A 21,368-nucleotide genomic window follows, 5' to 3' on the forward strand; every position below is an offset into this window, starting at 1 on the left:
CCAAGAAGGAGTGGTTCGAAAGGGATGAAAGTTGGGCAAAAAACAGAGACGGCACGGACGAATAAATGATGTTTATTTCAAAACGATATGCAGGTTACACAATGCGCACGGCATCGACTCAGTAGGATGTAGGACCACCGCGAGCGGCGATGCACGCAGAAACACGTCGAGGTACAGAGTCAATAAGAGTGCGGATGGTGTCTTGAGGGATGGTTCTCCATTCTCTGTCAACCATTTGCCACAGTTGGTCGTCCGTACGAGGCTGGGGCAGAGTTTGCAAACGGCGTCCAATGAGATCCCACACGTGTTCGATTGGTGAGAGATCCGGAGAGTACGCTGGCCACGTAAGCATCTGTACACCTCGTAGAGCCTGTTGGGAGATGCGAGCAGTGTGTGGGCGGGCATTATCCTGCTGAAACAGAGCATTGGTTAGCCCCTGAAGGTACGGGAGTGCCACTGGCCGCAGCACATGCTGCACGTAGAGGTGGGCATTTAACGTGCCTTGAATACGCACTAGAGGTGACGTGGAACCATACGCAATAGCGCCCCAAACCATGATGCCGCGTTGTCTAGCGGTAGGGCGCTCCACAGTTACTGCCGGATTTGACCTTTCTCCACGCCGACGCCACACTCGTCTGCGGTGACTATCACTGACAGAACAGAAGCGTGACTCATCGGAGAACACGACGTTCCGCCATTCCCTCATCCAAGTCGCTCTAGCCCGGCACCATGCCAGGCGTGCACGTCTATGCTGTGGAGCCAATCGTAGTCTTGTGAGCGGACGCCGGGAGTGCAGGCCTCCTTCAACCAATCGACGGGAAATTGTTCTGGTCGATATTGGAACAGCCAGGGTGTCTTGCACATGCTGAAGAATGGCGGTTGACGTGGCGTGCGGGGCTGCCACCGCTTGGCGGCGGATGCGCCGATCCTCGCGTGCTGACGTCACTCGGGCTGCGCCTGGACCCCTCGCACGTGCCACATGTCCCTGCGCCAACCATCTTCGCCACAGGCGCTGCACCGTGGACACATCCCTATGGGTATCGGCTGCGATTTGACGAAGCGACCAACCTGCCCTTCTCAGCCCGATCACCATACCCCTCGTAAAGTCGTCTGTCTGCTGGTAATGCCTCCGTTGACGGCGGCCTGGCATTCTTAGCTATACACGTGTCCTGTGGCACACGACAACACGTTCTACAATGACTGTCGGCTGAGAAATCACGGTACGAAGTGGGCCATTCGCCAACGCCGAGTCCCATTTATCGTTCGCTACGTGCGCAGCACAGCGGCGCATTTCACATCATGAGCATACCTCAGTGATGTCAGTCTACCCTGCAATTGGCATAAAGTTCTGACCACTCCTTCTTGGTGTTGCATTTGCTCTGTCAGTCAGTGTATTGATATATACATCGCTCCAGACCGACTTGCTTTTATATAGATAGATTTGTCCCCAGTTTTGGCTAAGAAAAATACCAATTTCAGTTCTTCCCATTGTTCCAGAATTGATTCAATGGCAGCATATCTCGCGAGCCACCGGGCGCCACGAAGTCCTTGATTTCTTCTGGGGTTGCGATTGTTATTCATTGTTCCAAACGGTTGTTTGTATTGGCCTAGTCTGTTGTGGGTTTCCCTAATTAGAAACTCCAACTGACGAGGAAAAGCTTCAGTACCTTTTTCGGCACAAAGTTGGGGAGAACGACACACGCACTTCATGACGATAAGGTGAAGGATAGCACGTTTCAGACGAGCTACGCCTACACCATCCACTCCAATGCCATCACTTTCAAACTTTCCTTTCAGTGAACTGTAAATAGTTGCCGCATCGCAACTAGTGAGTTCCAAAACACAATAAAATGTAGAAACAATGTTTTTAACAACATAAATGCACCGTAACATAACGCAAAAAGGCTTTTGAGTTATAAGATCAGTACTTTCATCAATAATAATAGATTAAAGGGAATTTCTTATTTCGAGAACCATATCCTCTTGCAGCGAAGGGCCTGTAATGTTCTTAATAAGCACGGTTCACTTTGTTATGTAGATCTTTATACTTTTTAAAGTGGTAAAAGACGTAGAACACTCTAACAGAGAAAGAAGTTCTCCCAGATGATCAACACCCCTAATGGAAGAATGCTGAGCCATATAAACAGCGATTTTAAGTTCTGCCTGTTTAACAGTGCTGCCAATTTCTACAGGTTTGGTCTTTTGGCATGATTTTGCGACCCTCTCCATCTGAGCTTTATTGCAATGCTTTTTCGATTTTGCATGATGTAATAAATTCTTCTTATGAGCTTTGAGACTAGCATCGCAATATGTGCAGAATGCTTTGGAGTCATAGCCAGATAGGTTGGGTGCTAACCAGTCTGAAAAGTGAAAAAAAAAAAAAAAATTTGTTACTCACTAATTATCAAAGATGAAAAAGAACATGTTTTTAACCTAACCGTAACAACAAAACTGACCCACTGTATCCGTGTACTGATGAATGATTTACAGAAGTAGGCCTACCTACAAAAATCTCTAAATAGCCGTTTATAATGACCTAATCTCTAAGGACCGTAGTAAAATAAATTGTGAGTTTCTCCTTGTTAGAAACATCATTTCTAGCAATATCGTACCGTATTTTTAAATTTTTCTGTTTGAGATGATAACAAAATAAATGTCCCACGAGGGCATTTTGTAACGCGGTAATTAACAATTTTTAAATTTACTCAAATTGCTGAAATACGTTAACTTTCTATCCTACATAAATTTCATAGATAACTTACCTTTCAATACGGGATCTGTTTCCCACGTCATTGTAAACTCCTATACGTATTTCTTATTCTCTTTGGATAAGATTACTGTATATTACACCGGTACACATTCACCAAAAATGAGAAATCCCTCCACAGAATTATTAGCACATCACGCAAATAATCTTACACTACATGAACTGCACAGTCACAGTGAAAACTGCTCCGAGTTACGCTATCAGGCTGCTACATTCACGTGCTGTGGGGATTTTCCTCCTACCAGACGTTTACTGTACAAAACGGACCAATGTACTATGTGCGAGACCCGAAGTCTGTTATTCCCCACAATATGTACCAACAGCAATACATGCTGCTGCGGTTACCCTGAAGGAGATACAGAGAGAAATAAAGTGAGAGACATGCATACGGTACCTGTAATGTTCTGATGTATCAGTAGTTTGTAGTTCTTATTAATTGAAAACAGTAAGCAGATTTTATATAAAGACACCTATCCGCTGGTATTCAATGAAAATTCAAAGAATAAGGCGGCTGCTGGGTTCATAAAAGAGACGAAAAGAGGGAATCCCAAGGCACGTGAAGGAATCGTACGTTAAGAGCTGCTAGAAGAGGAAATAATGACGATGCCTGATTAGCTCCAGTGTCTGAGACAGGCTGGCCAGCAGTGAGAAATTAAACCTCAAGGTAAATTTGACACACGAGCGGACAAAACCATGCTATAGCAATAGCAATGAAATAAATAAATAAATAAATAAATAAATAAATATAAAAATAAATAAATAAATAAATAAATAAATAAATAAATAAATAAATAAATAAATAAATAAATAAATAAATAAATAAATAAATAATATCATACCCATATCCCATCAAAATTCTTCAAAAAATTATTTTCCCCCTAAAATCCGCACTGACTCTTTTATCCACCCGACTTGTCCTCTAGGACGATGAAATCCCCTAAATTTAGGGCATAACCCCCTAAGTTGGCACGACTGACGATCACCGCCAGTTACCGCTATGCTCATAGGCTGTCTTGCATACAAGTTGGCCGTTACGCTTCCTTATTGTTGTCAAACTTGTATTTGCATTTTCGATATGTAGACATAGATTTTCAATCAATCAATCAATCAATCAATCAATCAATCAATCAATCAATCAATCAATCAATCAATCAATCAATCAATCAATCAATCAATCAATCAATCAATCAATCAATCAATCAATCAATCAATCATTCAATCAATCAATCAATCAATCAATCAATCAATCAATCAATCAATCAATCAATCAATCAATCAATCACTACTGATCTGCAGTGAGGGTAGTCGTCCTGGTGACAGATTCCCTATCTGTTGTTTTCCATGCCTTTTCTTAAATGATTGCAAAGAAATTGGAAATTTATTGAATATCTCCCTTGGTAAGTTTTTCCAATCCCTAACTCCGCCCCAATTTGTCCTCTTGAATTCCAACTTTATCTTTCCAACTTTTAAGGACACAACTCAAACCTTTGTCATTCCACGCCATCTCTCCAGTGACCCACCACTTAGTCCAGCAGCTCGTCTCCTTTCCCCCAAGTCTTCCCAGCCCAAACTTTGCAGCATTGTATATTGTGATTGATATTATGATTTTGCCATTGATGCTTTCACGGCCCGTAATAACAGACATCAAATCAAATCAAATCAAATCAAATCAAATCAAATCAAATCAAATCAAATCAAATCAAATCAAATCAAATCAAATCAAATCAAATCAAATCAAATCAAATCAAATCAAATCAAATCAAATCAAATCAAATCAAATCAAATCAAATCAAATCAAATCAAATCAAATCAAATCAAATCAAATCAAATCAAATCAAATCAAATCAAATCAAATCAAATCAAATCAAATCAAATCAAAGCAAAGCAAATCAAATCAAATCAAATCAAAGCAAATCAAATCAAATCAAATCAAATCAAATCAAATCAAATCAAATCAAATCAAATCAAATCAAATCAAATCAAATCAAATCAAATCAAATCAAATCAAATCAAATCAAATCAAATCAAATCAAATCAAATCAAATCAAATCAAATCAAATCAAATCAAATCAAATCAAATCAAATCAAATCAAATCAAATCAAATCAAATCAAATCAAATCAAATCAAAATCAATTTATTTGCAAATAAGGTGTCTACCTCGGTGGTAAATTGTACACTAAAATGCATTATTGTCAAGCACTAAATTTTAAATTAAAAGGAGAAGAAGACATTTTCCTAGAATACAACATTATACAATTTACACCAACAATTTTTTCTATTAGACACACAGCTCATCCTTGATCAATTTATATTGTTTACAAAATTCTATTTGTAATATCTCCTGTAATTACAAACGTATACAGTATGCGGAATTACTTCAAATAATACTATACATCTACTATAGGATTCAAATTTACACTGCATTTATTTATTTATTTTCCATTTTGGGACCTAAGTAGCATATCGATCTGCTGCGCCTTAACTAGAGTCCATTTTGCTATCGCTTTTCAGAGGACCTTCACAGCTACATGATATACGTTTTAGGGCTTATGCCTTATTTTCTTGACACGGCATAAGCCCAAAGTCTATGTCATGTCGGTATTATAATTGATGATCATTGAAAGACTTATTTCTGTGAAGAACCTTATCTTCCTTCCATTTGATGGCAGACTTACAAATCGTAGGTAAAGCTATCGCGTAGTTGCGTTCGGAAGCCTGTGTGTTACATTTATGTGACACTCCTCAATTCGGGTCCATTGCTGCGCCCAGGCATGTGATGGCATCATCTTACACTTGACGAATGCAGTACACCTCTAAATTACTTCACCTCGAATATTCATTTGTCCGCCTCTGTGTTGTAATTAGCTGCCACCCCCGAAGGCCCGGATGTTCCACGAAATTTGAAAATTGGTACGGGAACTGGAACGAGATCCACTCAGCCTCGGGAGGTTATTTCAATAGAGAGGGTTCGATTCCCACCTCATCCTTCCTCGAAGTTGTTTCCCGTGGTTTCCCACTTCGTCTGAAAATCACGGCCGCTTCTTTCCCTCTCCCTTGCCATTCTCTTCCCATACCCCACAAGGCCCCTGATCAGCATATCAGGATGGCCGCCTACTCCCCAGTTAGGCCCGCCGACTTCCGGTAACAATTGGAATGGGGGTAGCATGATTAACTTGACTACAGGCAAGTGGAATGATGAATAACTATTAATGCAAACATTCCTATATAATAACAGTATTCACAAACTAAGAGGAAACAGACCAATAATAGCAATCGTTCCCCAAATAGATTTTTTGATCGAATCTTATGTTTTCAGTAATATTCACAACAAAACAGAAACAGTTTACTTGGTCCATAAATACATACTAATAATGTATTAAGTAGGTCCGGAACTATCAAAAAAATCATAAGTAGGCAGAGTACCTAGAACTTGCTTTAGAAATTTTTAATTTCATAATATGAAGTGTTTAAATGTCTATCACCAGATGTGACGTAGGCTACTATCTTAACCGTCTCCATTGGGAAACGCAGTTCTCTAAGAATGTTCGCTTTCTGACCTCATTTCTTGATATAAAATCATCCGCCATTTTCTCCGCGCCTGACCCCTTAGCATTCTCGTTGCGTATATGCAGAAGGCCCAATGATAATAATATCTTCTTTTCATTCGTTGTACGCAAAGAGGCCTGCAGAGTGCGAAATGAGTAAAAAGCGGTGGGGGATAAGGATCATAGGGCTTAGCTACTAGTGTTTATTTCACGCAGTGTCGGGCGGGGCAGGGGTATTTAATTCCTTGTAAGTAAATTACCTACTCTCCCAGGAAAATGTACATTTCAAGTCTGTTTTTACTTGAATTCTGTTTTTATAACAAGAATTAGAATTATTGGAAGGTTGTTACTTGTGGGCAATTAATTTTTTTCCGTTAGTCATTACACAGTTCAGTAAAAATACTAGCAACAACTAGGCACTTCGAACTAGGTGGAATTTCATTGAATCACTACGCGTATTCGATGGAAAAGTCTATGTGAATTTCGGAAGTCTAGGCAAACATCTCTCTCTCTCCCTTGAGTACGGCTTTTGGCCGACCTTAGGAGTTACAATGTTGAGCAATAATATATCCGCAACAGATGCTGGATCGTTGCACATATTGTGACCATGGAATCTTATAGCTACAAAGGGAGTAGAACTGTAAGCAAAATTTTAAAAGATACAATTTATAAACATAGAGTGTACTAAATATTGGACAGTCCATCATTTTTGTCCTATCTTTGTACCACGTCCCCAAGGTACGAAATATGCCCCCAGAAGATTTCTTCTGAATGAAGTCCTGCTAACTACCAGTGCATTAATTTGAAAAATCATAAGTGAAAAAGTAAAAAAGTGAATTAATGAAGCACGTAAGTGACACTGAGGAAATAAAATGTGCCAACTGGTGTGGCCTATTGCACTCCTCTGGACAATGATTAATGAATGAAAAATGAAGAGATTGTGGAAAGTGTTGCCGGGATTAGAGATGACAGGAGAAACCTGAATGAAGTTGTTGCTGCTCCGCTTTGTGAAAATCGGAAAGCAAGAATCAAACTGTCTTTAGAGCTGCCACAGCCACTTAAATCCCACTCCCAGCCCTTTTCGTATCCCACGCTAACCAAAAGTCCTATCAGTGTTAGTGCGATAAAAAATCATTATTAAAAATAAATCTACAACCAAACCTTCAAAACTATTAATTTTCTAGTTCAACTTGCATGGCAAATGATCTGCATTTAACCACTGTAAAAACACAACCTCCCCACCCTGTCCCTCCACTAAGTATATTGGCTATGCACATACTGTACTGTCTTTACGCGAGAGTCCAGTTGTGATTCAGTTACAATATAAATTTGAAAGTCACTATTAGGAATGTTCTGATATAGTTCATTCAGTTTTGTTTTAAATCCACAAACACTTGGACAGTAATTTTTTCATCACACTTATAAATTATGTAAATCATCCTGGATGTTAATAGCAATTGTATCTAAGCCCGTGCCTTACATATTATAATAAACCCATTTCTTAAACAGATAAAGGCATAGTTTTTCTCTCAACGCACAGTCCTCACCTGGGCTAGCAGCCCCTTTAACAGCTACCATGCGCTATGTTGAATTCAGTAACATTTTAGCCAGATTCCTTATTGATGAAACAATTATCTGATAGGTATCCATTGGCAATTTTATCCAAAAAATTGACAATCTTTACTGATTATGTTACAATACATACTATATGTTTGTTACAACAAACAGTTCTGGACTGGCCATTAACCCCTTTGTTACAAAACAAACAGTTCCGAAGTGGTTATGAGATCCCTTGTTACTACAAACAGTACTTAACTGGCAATTAACTCCTTTGTTACAAAAGTTCCATACTGCTTAAAAGCTCCTTTGTTACAACAAACAGTTCCCAACTGGTTATGAGCTCCTTCATTAATACAAACCAATCTAAACTGGCTACAATCTACTTTGTTATATCAAATATTTCCGATCTGGCTATGAAGTACTTTGTTACAACAGACAGTTCCGAGACTGGCTATAAACTGCATTGTTACAACAAACATTTCAAACTGGCTATGGACTCCATCAAAATTATCTTAATGAGCATCCGCAAAGCGGAATGCTTCCAGAACTGATTTTCAATAATGGTTTGTTGGAATTACTAAATGGCAATTTTGAACTGTATCAACGCCAACTACGTATTGTTAGAAGACCCTTAATGGATGATAGGGGACCTCACTATTCCAATGAGAAGTACTCTGTAGTTGCACCACTTACTGGTCGAATTAGATCTGCATGTATAGAACACGCATTCCCTCGTATTGAGTGAGAACTGCTTCCTACTTGGCTACAAAATGGTTCTGAATGTAGTTATAACAGCATGAATTCAGAACTCACAGTTCAGAACCAGTTCTGAAGTTCTGTTGGAACAGCATGTATACTACTGTGCATGAGCATGCCATTCAGAATCAGTCTGGTACCATATTGAAACAAACATGCATGCATGCATTATCACTGAGAATAGCAGCTGGGTAATATTTAATGTAAAACAGCCGACATTCTGATGAAAAACCGAATTATCTGCCGCTGTTCTTTTGCGTTTAAATACGAACTGAACAACAAAGCTCACCTTATTTCCTATCACGTACCGTACGATACCTGAGAACAGAACACTAAAGCTTATAAAACAATCTTAGCATCATCCAGGAATTTATTGATCACTGCAATTACGGTGGGAGTGGGATTGTGTAGTAAACAGGAGATGCTGGTTGGAAAGGGAGACTGTAAACGTATGAGACGACGTAAAAAAGTAGGCGAGCGGAAGCACATGAAGGACATTGAAATAATTAGTGATTGGCATCCCCCTCTCATGCGCCGCATTATGCATGTAGGTAGGTTGGTAAGACGGAATCTGTATTTGTATCGGTGTGTTAGCGCATGGTTGAAACGTAAACTAATAATATTGCTGATGAGACAGCGAGAATACGAGCCTTTCATAAACAATGGTTTAGAAGGAATTGATGGCTGTAGATTATAATAAAATTTACCTTTATACGAGGCAGAAATGTTCAAATCTTCCTACCAAGTACCGGTACAAGAGCTCTATCCTCACGAATGAGATAGTAATCTGTGGGAGGAACGGATATTCGAAGTGGAGGTGTTGCTAAGTAAGTAACTTGTTTGGCAAAAGAAATGTCTGCTTGTTCTTTACCATATACACCGATATGACTGGAGACCCAGACCAATGTAAGGGAGACACCTAATTGGTGGAGAGTAAAGAGGAGGTGTTTATCCAAGACCAGCTACAACCTCTCAGACCTTAGTGCAGAATCCAACATGGCAGAAACATTGGTCTCAATGTCTGCTTTGGGTCGCAGCTAAGCATTAATTCCTAATAATGTAACTAACGCTGATAACATTATAATATTCGTAAAGAAGAATTAGTATATGGAATGTAAATAATGTTTCCATAGTTAGAAAACAGGAAACGGTTTAAAATGGTATTCCAAAATCGAAACAAGTATTCGACCAACTTACATAACCCTACACCAGTTTATTTGACAAAGACAAAATATAAGTAATTAATATTCGTATAAATGTAGATTTCCTCATATATATGTTTAATAAATTTATCTGGACCAGAGAAACAATCCAACAAATAATATCAATGAGCTTTCTGAGAAGTATAACATTTTATATGAAGAACTATTAAAAGCGAAAGTTAGGAAAAAACGCCAGACTCTAACACGTCACACGCTCGGTGACACTCAGGTTGTTCAACTTAGGACACACTCTCCTACTTCCCCTCCACACTCCTTGCTCAGCGTAGAAACTACCGGTACTTGTTTTAAAGCAGATGCACACTTACCTCGGTAGAAGTGAGTCCTTCTCCGCACATCGGGGCCAATAATAAGGAGTAAGTAATACGATTTTATTACATTACATTGTATTTATTTCATCTTCCATTTCACGTTACTTACACGTATATTATTTTTTATTTTTCATTTTATTTCAGATAAAATTATATCCATTACCACACAGAACTTTACCATCACGGCCCCGATCTGACTTTAAATTCTGAAGCATTTAAATATTAGTATACCATCTAAGGGATGCTTATCAAGTTTTAACAAATCTTTCACCAAGGAATACAAATCAAGTGTGCTTTTTACAACAAATGATATTTTAAGATTTTATAAGCAAAACTGGTATTTTCCAAGAACATCAACAAGAGAAATATGGACAATTTGACTGTTTTACCTGTCTTATGACTTACAATTTTAACCAAATTTGAAGAACTTATTTTAAATTGTCAAAAATTGTAATGTGTCTTCTCAATTTTAATATTTATTTCTGATATATTAATATTAATTTATTATTAGCTGGTGATGTACCTTAGGGGACGAAACATGTCCTAGATATTAATAAATTATATATTGTATTGAATAGGCGGACCGCTCAAATATAATATTTAAGTTTATCTTGAATATTCATTGATTGATTATAGTCTATACGGGATTAGTATTACTTGAAATGAAGCTGTTAAAGCTGATAACTTGTAATGATTCTCATAGTTTCATTGAAAAACAAAATGGTATCGGTAACTGAATCCCATTTAAACTTCATAGCTTCTACTTCACTAATACCTATAACATGTAACCGTCAGTCTGACAAATCAAATTTGCAGCTGTAGGTTAAGTCAGTCAGCAGGTTATTCGAATTATTCTCTGGTCCTTGTAAGGTCCAGCCCATCATTGTCTCAATCGATACCTATGTTCCGTCCAATTGCACGCAGGAACCGGTCACGAACAGTCCTAAAATGCCCTTGGATTCTTCCTCATGTAAGAGAAAGTAATGTTTTTCTCTGTGAGCTTAGGATACAGCCCTTGAATTTGCACCCTAGGTACATAGCCACATCTTTTCGCCCGATCCAAAACAATTACAGATCCTTGAAATTTACCACCCATACTTCGGACAATTATACCATGCACGTTGTGCTGTTGTTCGTTGGTTTCAACTCCTCAAAAAGACTCTGGCTTAAATCTCCTTCCCAGAAGGTTTAATATCTAGCTGTTCAACAACATCAGTTGGAAATATAAGACCATTCTGCTCCACTGTCATAAAAGGCACGTACTTCCTTAACTTCACCGTTATGCACAATCTTAACCATTACTGTCTGTGAGAAGGTGACGTCAGATTTCTGAGCCAAGAGTGATTGAGACTCTTGACTCTTTTGTTTAACTGTTTCAACACTTTGGGTTTTTGACTGCATTGGTGTTTCTGGGCACATGATAGTTAAATGCCGTTTAAGACGGACAAGGCATTTATCATAATTCCTACATCTCTTGGCACTATGACCGGAATTTATATATGTGAAACAACAATTTTTATTCTTAAGTAAAACCTTTCCCTGATCATGTAACATAGTTCTAGTTTTAAAACAGTCTTCCGCATCACGTGAAGTCTTGTCGCCCCATAAACATTTAACAGCATGCTGCTTAGGATCATCAGAAAAGGTACATGCTGCTAGAAGTACATTTTCCCTGTAACACTTTCGTACCTAACACTGATACAGTCATTGCCAGATACCATTGCGAGCTAACTGCAGGCGCTCTTCGCTCTCAAATTCAACAACTGCAGTAAATTAGATAAAGCACCTCTAAGATCTTACATTTAAGCTCTAGTGGCAGTTCGTGCTCTTTCCCATTTTCTTAAAATGTCCTCAGATAAGGCTGATTCCACTAACGGATATAGCATGGCAGCATATTTATCTCTTGTTACTTCTAATGTTTCTAAAGCTCGCAGTTGGGTCTCTAGCCTGTCATATAAATAGCCTAAATTTATTGTTTCCATATCTGTAACTTACTAAACCAAGCAACACGCGAACATATTGTACCAGGAAAAGTTGATTTCAAGAGCATGAGGTCTTTCTGAGGGGTGCCTAGTCCTTAGGAGATGGTACAGAGAGGGAGGATCACAAGGCGAAATAATAGATATTATATCTTTCTTTCTTTTATTCAATCTTTGGATGGTCACCCTATTATATCGCCGAATCATAGATATTTAATAGAAAATAAATCCCAATTTCAACAACAGAATATCGAAAAATCACGTTAATCAAGTAAAATTCAACTGAATAATGTCTTTCTCAAACGGTTATGTCCATTATAACTTTCATGGCAGAAATTAATAATAAAGCATGTTGTAAGTAAATAAGAAATCCTAAAGTCTTTTCTATTGGCACTTGCGATTTCAGATTACGCTTTCTACATAAATTAAATAAAGTAAAATCTGTAATCCCTTCTTGTAAACACATAAAACTCAAATATGAAATCCTGAAATTAAATCTGAACTTCTGGTATAAAGTTCTGATTATCGTCCTACTCTTTTGTAAATTATTGCACCCTTTATGAAAATATTGTAAATTGAGAGTTTATGGTACACTTTCACTATGAATGAACCTAATCCAAAGTACCTCGGGGTAACGCTTGACCGAACCCTATCTTATAGAAAGCATCTTGAAAACCTCGGATCTAAGTTGAGATCACGTAATAATATTCTGTTTAAATTGTGTGGAACTTCAGTGGGTGCTTCAGAGGACACATTACGACGTACTGCGCTTGGCCTCGTGTATTCTGCAGCTGAATACTGCTCTTCAGTATGGCTCAACAGTTGCCACGTGAAGAAAGTCGATGTACAACATAACACCACCATGCGTATCATCTCTGATACTCTGAAGCCTACTGCAACGCACTGGCTGCCAGTCCTGTCCCACATTGCTCCACCAAGCCTGCGACGTTCAAGATCCCTTGTTCAAGAATATAATAAGATCATGTCCAATCCAACTCTACCTATCCATAGAGATGTTGCAGATCTCTGGAGACAAAGGCTGAAATCCCGTAAGTCACCAATGAAAACAGCTAAGAATGTAATGGATGCTGGTTTCAATTTAAAAGAGGAATGGAAAGAGCAATGGATTCGTACAGCTCCGGAGTGGCCAAGCCTCTTTAATCCAAACCACGCCCCAGCTGGTTTCAATTTGCCTAGAAGAACGTGGGCATCACTAAACAGGTTTCGCACAAATTGTGGAAGATCTGCATTCTCCCTTCACCAGTGGGGCTTCAGGGACTCTCCGGCATGTGATTGTGGTGCTTTAGTCCAGACCATGCATCATATAATGGACGAATGCCCTCTGCGTGCTTATGGTGGAGACCGAAAAGACTTTGCTGATGTCTCAGTATCCCTAGTGCAGTGGATAAACAATTTAGATATTCATGTGTAATTGTTCCCTACTTAGTACCATGTATTCTTTGCAGGTTTTTCTTTTGTATATTTTTGTATATACTTGTCCATTCTCTAAATTCCATACGCTTAATAATAATACTATGAATGAAGCACACAGTTGAAATCCTAAAGTTACAATAAGTGAGAAAATATGACAATACGAGAGCACACTGTTATTTGAAAGTCTGTCTTTACTTTGAGTGCCGTAAATTTTCCATGAAATATTAAGGAAGTGAGCTTTCGATGTTCTTTGTCAGTAATGACACTGTTTGTAGAAGTTCTGTTAAAAGGTCATAATTATGTTTTTGAATGGAAAAAGCACTGATATCACCTGACATACACCTTCTTGTTGAGCTCGAACAGTTGAATACTGCTCTGCAAGCAGACATCTGGAACTCAGCTAACAGCAAACGTCACGATGTTCCATAGTACCACGTCCCTGAAACTGTCCCTCGTAGTACCAAGTCCACGTTGATCTGCATCAAATCTCCGTCGATCTCGAGTGAGGATTTCTCATGTTACTAAAAGAGTGGATTTAACACATGAAAGTCCAACTGACTAGGTTGAAAATGTGCACCATTTGATTTTGCACTGTTACAACTGATGATCACTGTCTCATAAATAATCACCATACACTGGATGAGAAATATGTCGGAGCACTGTTTATTATCGTAAATTACGATAATGAGAAAATACACTTCCCTGCACAGTATATCTTGACACTTACTGCACACTGATCGTATTGTCAAAAATAACTTTCATTCGAAGCACAGTTTATCAAGGCTCACTTTCACAACAAAGAAATAAATAGCTCTCTCTCGTAGTATCTCGTAATGTTCCTTCTCACTATCACAGTTCTACAAGTACTCACGCACGAGTCGTATACTTCACAATATCACTGAATTACGAAGTTCATTATACAGTCTAACCACACGGGTTGTTTCAAATGGTACAGTCTGTTATGACGATACGCAAACAGTCTTTCGTCAAAAATTAAAGTGTTCTAGGCTTTAATAATACTCGAAATGAACTGCCTTTAGGGCTGCGACTTCATTCCCACTACTAGCCCTATCCTGTCCCATCGTTACCATAAATCCTATCTGTTTCAGTGCAATGTGATGCCAATTTTAATAACAAACAAATGCACGTTCATTCTGTACAACTACCTGACAGGAATCTGGTTAAAATGTTACTGAATTCAACATAGTGCATGGTAGCTGTTAAAGGGGCTGCTAGCCCAGGTGAGGACTGTGCGTTGAGAGAAAAACTATGCCTATATCTGTTTAAGAAATGGGTTTATTATAATATGTAAGGCACGGGCTTAGATACAATTGCTATTAACATCCAGGATGATTTACATAATTTATAAGTGTGATGAAAAAATTACTGTCCAAGTGTTTGTGGATTTAAAACAAAACCGAATGAACTATATCAGAACATTCCTAATAGTGACTTTCAAATTTATATTGTAACTGAATCACAACTGGACTCTCGCGTAAAGACAGTACAGTATGTGCATAGCCAATATACTTAGTGGAGGGACAGGGCGGGGAGGTTGTGTTTTTACAGTGGTTAAATGCAGATCATTTGCCATGCAAGTTGAACTAGAAAATTAATAGTTTTGAAGGTTTGGTTGTAGATTTATTTTTAATAATGATTTTTTATCGCACTAACACTGATAGGACTTTTGGTTAGCGTGGGATACGAAAAGGGCTGGGAGTGGGATTTAAGTGGCTGTGGCAGCTCTAAAGACAGTTTGATTCTTGCTTTCCGATTTTCACAAAGCGGAGCAGCAACAACTTCATTCAGGTTTCTCCTGTCATCTCTAATCCCGGCAACACTTTCCACAATCTCTTCATTTTTCATTCATTAATCATTGTCCAGAGGAGTGCAATAGGCCACACCAGTTGGCACATTTTATTTCCTCAGTGTCACTTACGTGCTTCATTAATTCACTTTTTTACTTTTTCACTTATGATTTTTCAAATTAATGCACTGGTAGTTAGCAGGACTTCATTCAGAAAAAATCTTCTGGGGGCATATTTCGTACCTTGGGGATGTGGTACAAAGATAGGACAAAAATGATGGACTGTCCAATATTTAGTACACTATATGTTTATAAATTGTATCTTTTAAAATTTTGCTTACAGTTCTACTCCCTTTGTAGCTATAAGATTCCATGGTCACAATATGTGCAACGATCCAGCATCTGTTGCGGATATATTATTGCTCAACATTGTAACTCCTAAGGTCTGCCAAAAGCCGTACTCAAGGGAGAGAGAGAGATGTTTGCCTAGACTTCCGAAATTCACATAGACTTTTCCATCGAATACGCGTAGTGATTCAATGAAATTCCACCTAGTTCGAAGTGCCTAGTTGTTGCTAGTATTTTTACTGAACTGTGTAATGACTAACGGAAAAAAATTAATTGCCCACAAGTAACAACCTTCCAATAATTCTAATTCTTGTTATAAAAACAGAATTCAAGTAAAACAGACTTGAAATGTACATTTTCCTGGGAGAGTAGGTAATTTACTTACAAGGAATTAAATACCCCTGCCCCGCCCGACACTGCGTGAAATAAACACTAGTAGCTAAGCCCTATGATCCTTATCCCCCACCGCTTTTTACTCATTTCGCACTCTGCAGGCCTCTTTGCGTACAACGAATGAAAAGAAGATATTATTATCATTGGGCCTTCTGCATATACGCAACGAGAATGCTAAGGGGTCAGGCGCGGAGAAAATGGCGGATGATTTTATATCAAGAAATGAGGTCAGAAAGCGAACATTCTTAGAGAACTGCGTTTCCCAATGGAGACGGTTAAGATAGTAGCCTACGTCACATCTGGTGATAGACATTTAAACACTTCATATTATGAAATTAAAAATTTCTAAAGCAAGTTCTAGGTACTCTGCCTACTTATGATTTTTTTGATAGTTCCGGACCTACTTAATACATTATTAGTATGTATTTATGGACCAAGTAAACTGTTTCTGTTTTGTTGTGAATATTACTGAAAACATAAGATTCGATCAAAAAATCTATTTGGGGAACGATTGCTATTATTGGTCTGTTTCCTCTTAGTTTGTGAATACTGTTATTATATAGGAATGTTTGCATTAATAGTTATTCATCATTCCACTTGCCTGTAGTCAAGTTAATCATGCTACCCCCATTCCAATTGTTACCGGAAGTCGGCGGGCCTAACTGGGGAGTAGGCGGCCATCCTGATATGCTGATCAGGGGCCTTGTGGGGTATGGGAAGAGAATGGCAAGGGAGAGGGAAAGAAGCGGCCGTGATTTTCAGACGAAGTGGGAAACCACGGGAAACAACTTCGAGGAAGGATGAGGTGGGAATCGAACCCTCTCTATTGAAATAACCTCCCGAGGCTGAGTGGATCTCGTTCCAGTTCCCGTACCAATTTTCAAATTTCGTGGAACATCCGGGCCTTCGGGGGTGGCAGCTAATTACAACACAGAGGCGGACAAATGAATATTCGAGGTGAAGTAATTTAGAGGTGTACTGCATTCGTCAAGTGTAAGATGATGCCATCACATGCCTGGGCGCAGCAATGGACCCGAATTGAGGAGTGTCACATAAATGTAACACACAGGCTTCCGAACGCAACTACGCGATAGCTTTACCTACGATTTGTAAGTCTGCCATCAAATGGAAGGAAGATAAGGTTCTTCACAGAAATAAGTCTTTCAATGATCATCAATTATAATACCGACATGACATAGACTTTGGGCTTATGCCGTGTCAAGAAAATAAGGCATAAGCCCTAAAACGTATATCATGTAGCTGTGAAGGTCCTCTGAAAAGCGATAGCAAAATGGACTCTAGTTAAGGCGCAGCAGATCGATATGCTACTTAGGTCCCAAAATGGAAAATAAATAAATAAATGCAGTGTAAATTTGAATCCTATAGTAGATGTATAGTATTATTTGAAGTAATTCCGCATACTGTATACGTTTGTAATTACAGGAGATATTACAAGTAGAATTTTGTAAACAATATAAATTGATCAAGGATGAGCTGTGTGTCTAATAGAAAAAATTGTTGGTGTAAATTGTATAATGTTGTATTCTAGGAAAATGTCTTCTCCTTTTAATTTAAAATTTAGTGCTTGACAATAATGCATTTTAGTGTACAATTTACCACCGAGGTAGACACCTTATTTGCAAATAAATTGATTTGTTTTGATTTGATTTGATTTGATTTGATTTGATTTGATTTGATTTGATTTGATTTGATTTGATTTGATTTGATTTGATTTGATTTGATTTGATTTGATTTGATTTGATTTGATTTGATTTGATTTGATTTGATTTGTTTTGATTTGATTTGATTTGATTTGATTTGATTTGATTTGATTTGATTTGATTTGATTTGATTTGATTTGATTTGATTTGATTTGATTTGATTTGATTTGATTTGATTTGATTTGATTTGATTTGATTTGATTTGATTTGATTTGATTTGATTTGATTTGATTTGATTTGATTTGATTTGATTTGATTTGATTTGATTTGATTTGATTTGATTTGATTTGATTTGATTTGATTTGATTTGATTTGATTTGATTTGATTTGATTTGATTTGATTTGATTTGATTTGATTTGATTTGATTTGATTTGATTTGATTTGATTTGATTTGATTTGATTTGATTTGATTTGATTTGATGTCTGTTATTACGGGCCGTGAAAGCATCAATGGCAAAATCATAATATCAATCACAATATACAATGCTGCAAAGTTTGGGCTGGGAAGACTTGGGGGAAAGGAGACGAGCTGCTGGACTAAGTGGTGGGTCACTGGAGAGATGGCGTGGAATGACAAAGGTTTGAGTTGTGTCCTTAAAAGTTGGAAAGATAAAGTTGGAATTCAAGAGGACAAATTGGGGCGGAGTTAGGGATTGGAAATCTTACCAAGGGAGATATTCAATAAATTTCCAATTTCTTTGCAATCATTTAAGAAAAGGCATGGAAAACAACAGATAGGGAATCTGTCACCAGGACGACTACCCTCACTGCAGATCAGTAGTGATTGATTGATTGATTGATTGATTGATTGGTTGATTGATTGATTGATTGATTGATTGATTGATTGATTGATTGATTGATTGATTGATTGATTGATTGATTGATTGATTGATTGATTGATTGATTGATTGATTGATTGATTGATTGATTGATTGATTGATTGATTGATTGATTGATTGATTGAAAATCTATGTCTACATATCGAAAATGCAAATACAAGTTTGACAACAATAAGGAAGCGTAACGGCCAACTTGTATGCAAGACAGCCTATGAGCATAGCGGTAACTGGCGGTGAACGTCAGTCGTGCCAACTTAGGGGGTTATGCCCTAAATTTAGGGGATTGCATCGTCCTAGAGGACAAGTCGGGTGGATAAAAGAGTCAGTGCGGATTTTAGGGGGATAATAATTTTTTGAAGAATTTTGAGGGGCTATGGGTATGATATTATTTATTTATTTATTTATTTATTTATTTATTTATTTATTTATTTATTTATTTATTTATTTATTTATTTATTTATTTATTTATTTATTTCATTGCTATTGCTATAGCATGGTTTTGTCCACTCGTGTGTCAAATATACCTTGAGGTTTAATTTCTCACTGCTGGCCAGCCTGTCTCAGACACTGCAGTTACTCATGCATCGTCATTATTTCCTCTTGTAGCAGCTCTTAACGTACGATTCCTTCTCACCAGGCAAATGCTGGGACTCTTCCTTACTCAAGGCCAAGGTCACTTCCGTCCTACTCCTAGCCATAACACCATAAGTCCTATCTGTGTCAGTGTGATGTAAACAAAGTATTAAAAATAGATCAATTGTAGTATATAGGACAAAATTTAATTAAAATGGATCTGCATTTTCATTTTAAAGATTTTAAATTATTTAAGATTCTCCAAGATACCATCGTGACGCAGTTGGTAGAACTTCGTCCTCTCACCATTGCTCTGGTGGTTGAAACACTGATCACTCCATGCAAGATTAGTGATGGACAAAATGAACCCGTGTGCATGTAAAATATCCTCCATTTCTGGGCTAGAATGTCGAAGGCATTTTCTGCGTCCCTTATTGCTCTACAGAGTTGAGAGTTGTAACTTTCCTTGCTCTTGCCTCCTTTCGCTTCCCTGTATGGAATCGATCTCATTAAGTTCCCTTTCAGGGGAAACGCTTAGTCGCCGATTATGAAATAAGGCGCAGCCACATTTTGTACAGGAAGAGGTTTGTGTTTCGGAACACCAAGAGCACCCGCTTCTAGCCGTTGTCCCATTAGAGTTCTGGAAAGTACCACCATCACTGTTTTCCGTACCGTCCGATACCCACACATAGGAACCTGTAATCTGGACCAGCAACTGATAAAAGCACAATAGAGTATTTCTTCGGGTAACAAATGTAATTTGATCCACTGTTCCTCGGACATTTTGTAGTAACGCGCTTTTCATCGATAATACCAGTACAGTTTGGAATTGTCATATTCTCTAATATCCTTCAGCTGATACTGTCTAAGTCTGCCTAGTCTGCCTATTAAAGCAGTTCTATTGCTGGACTTCCCAGGGTCACAGAAATAACTGGGATAAACTAAAGAAAGTAGTAGTAATTAATAATAATACGAACCTGCGGTCATCATCTTCAGCAACTGCTAGAAACAGAAGCACTCACTCATCAGACGCTACTGTTTCCCGCTTCGGTGTAAAGACAAGGACGAACTTCTCAGTGACCGCGGGATTATATATTTCACTCAGCTTCCCACGTCCCGCGTTGGTGTGTGCAGACCTGAAGACATTGTTGGTATGTATTTATGAACCAAGTTCTATTTTTCTGATTACTTGTAAATATTATTGAAAATTCTGTACAAAAGATTCGTTCAAAAATTATATTTGAAGAACAAGTTCTACCATTGGCCTGTTTTTCTCTTAGTTTGTGAATATTGTTATTATATAGGAATGTTTGAATTAATAGTTATTCATCATTTCACATGTCTATGTTCATGTTAATAATGCTCCCCCCGATAGTTCCTGACTGGGAAGGAGGCGGCCATCCTGCTATGGTGACCTGGGGCCTTGTGGGGGATGGGAAGGGATAAGCAAGGAAGGTGAAAGGAAGCGACCGTGGCCTTGAAACAAAGTGGTAAACCATGGAAAACCACTTCGAGGATGGCTGAGTTGGGAATAGAACCCCGTCTACTCAAATGACCTCGCGAGGCTTAGTAGATTCCGTTCCAATTCTCGTACTACTTTTCAGATTTCGTGGAAGAGATGAAGTAATTTAGAGGTGCTCTGCATTCGTAAAGTGAAAGATTGAAAGATGAAGCTATTGATAATTGCCATCATATCTCTGGGTGAAGCAAGAGACACGGATTGAGAAGTATCACATAAATGTAACACATAGGCTTCCTACTCGCAACTACGTGATACCGCGACCCATGGTTCTTAAGTCTTCCGACAGATGGAAGAACGTTCATGTTATACAAAGAAAGAAATATTCCAAATACGATGAATCATAATATCTACATATCGAAGCTGCAAACACAAGGGGTTTGACTTTCAAATTGTGCTCTGTACACTCAAGCCTATAGATTTCTGATCCTTGACTTGACTTTCAAATTTATATAAAACCGACTTTTGCCCCAATAAAGATTAAGGACGAAAAACTCCACCCCAAATCTCACAAATAAGCAGCTTTCTTTACGGTTGGTATAGAGAGCCCTAAAACTTTCACTTGAAAACAATAGTAAAAAGAAAGAATTTAAT

Source organism: Anabrus simplex, chromosome 13 (assembly GCF_040414725.1).
Source record: "Anabrus simplex isolate iqAnaSimp1 chromosome 13, ASM4041472v1, whole genome shotgun sequence".
Lineage (NCBI taxonomy): Eukaryota > Metazoa > Arthropoda > Insecta > Orthoptera > Tettigoniidae > Anabrus > Anabrus simplex.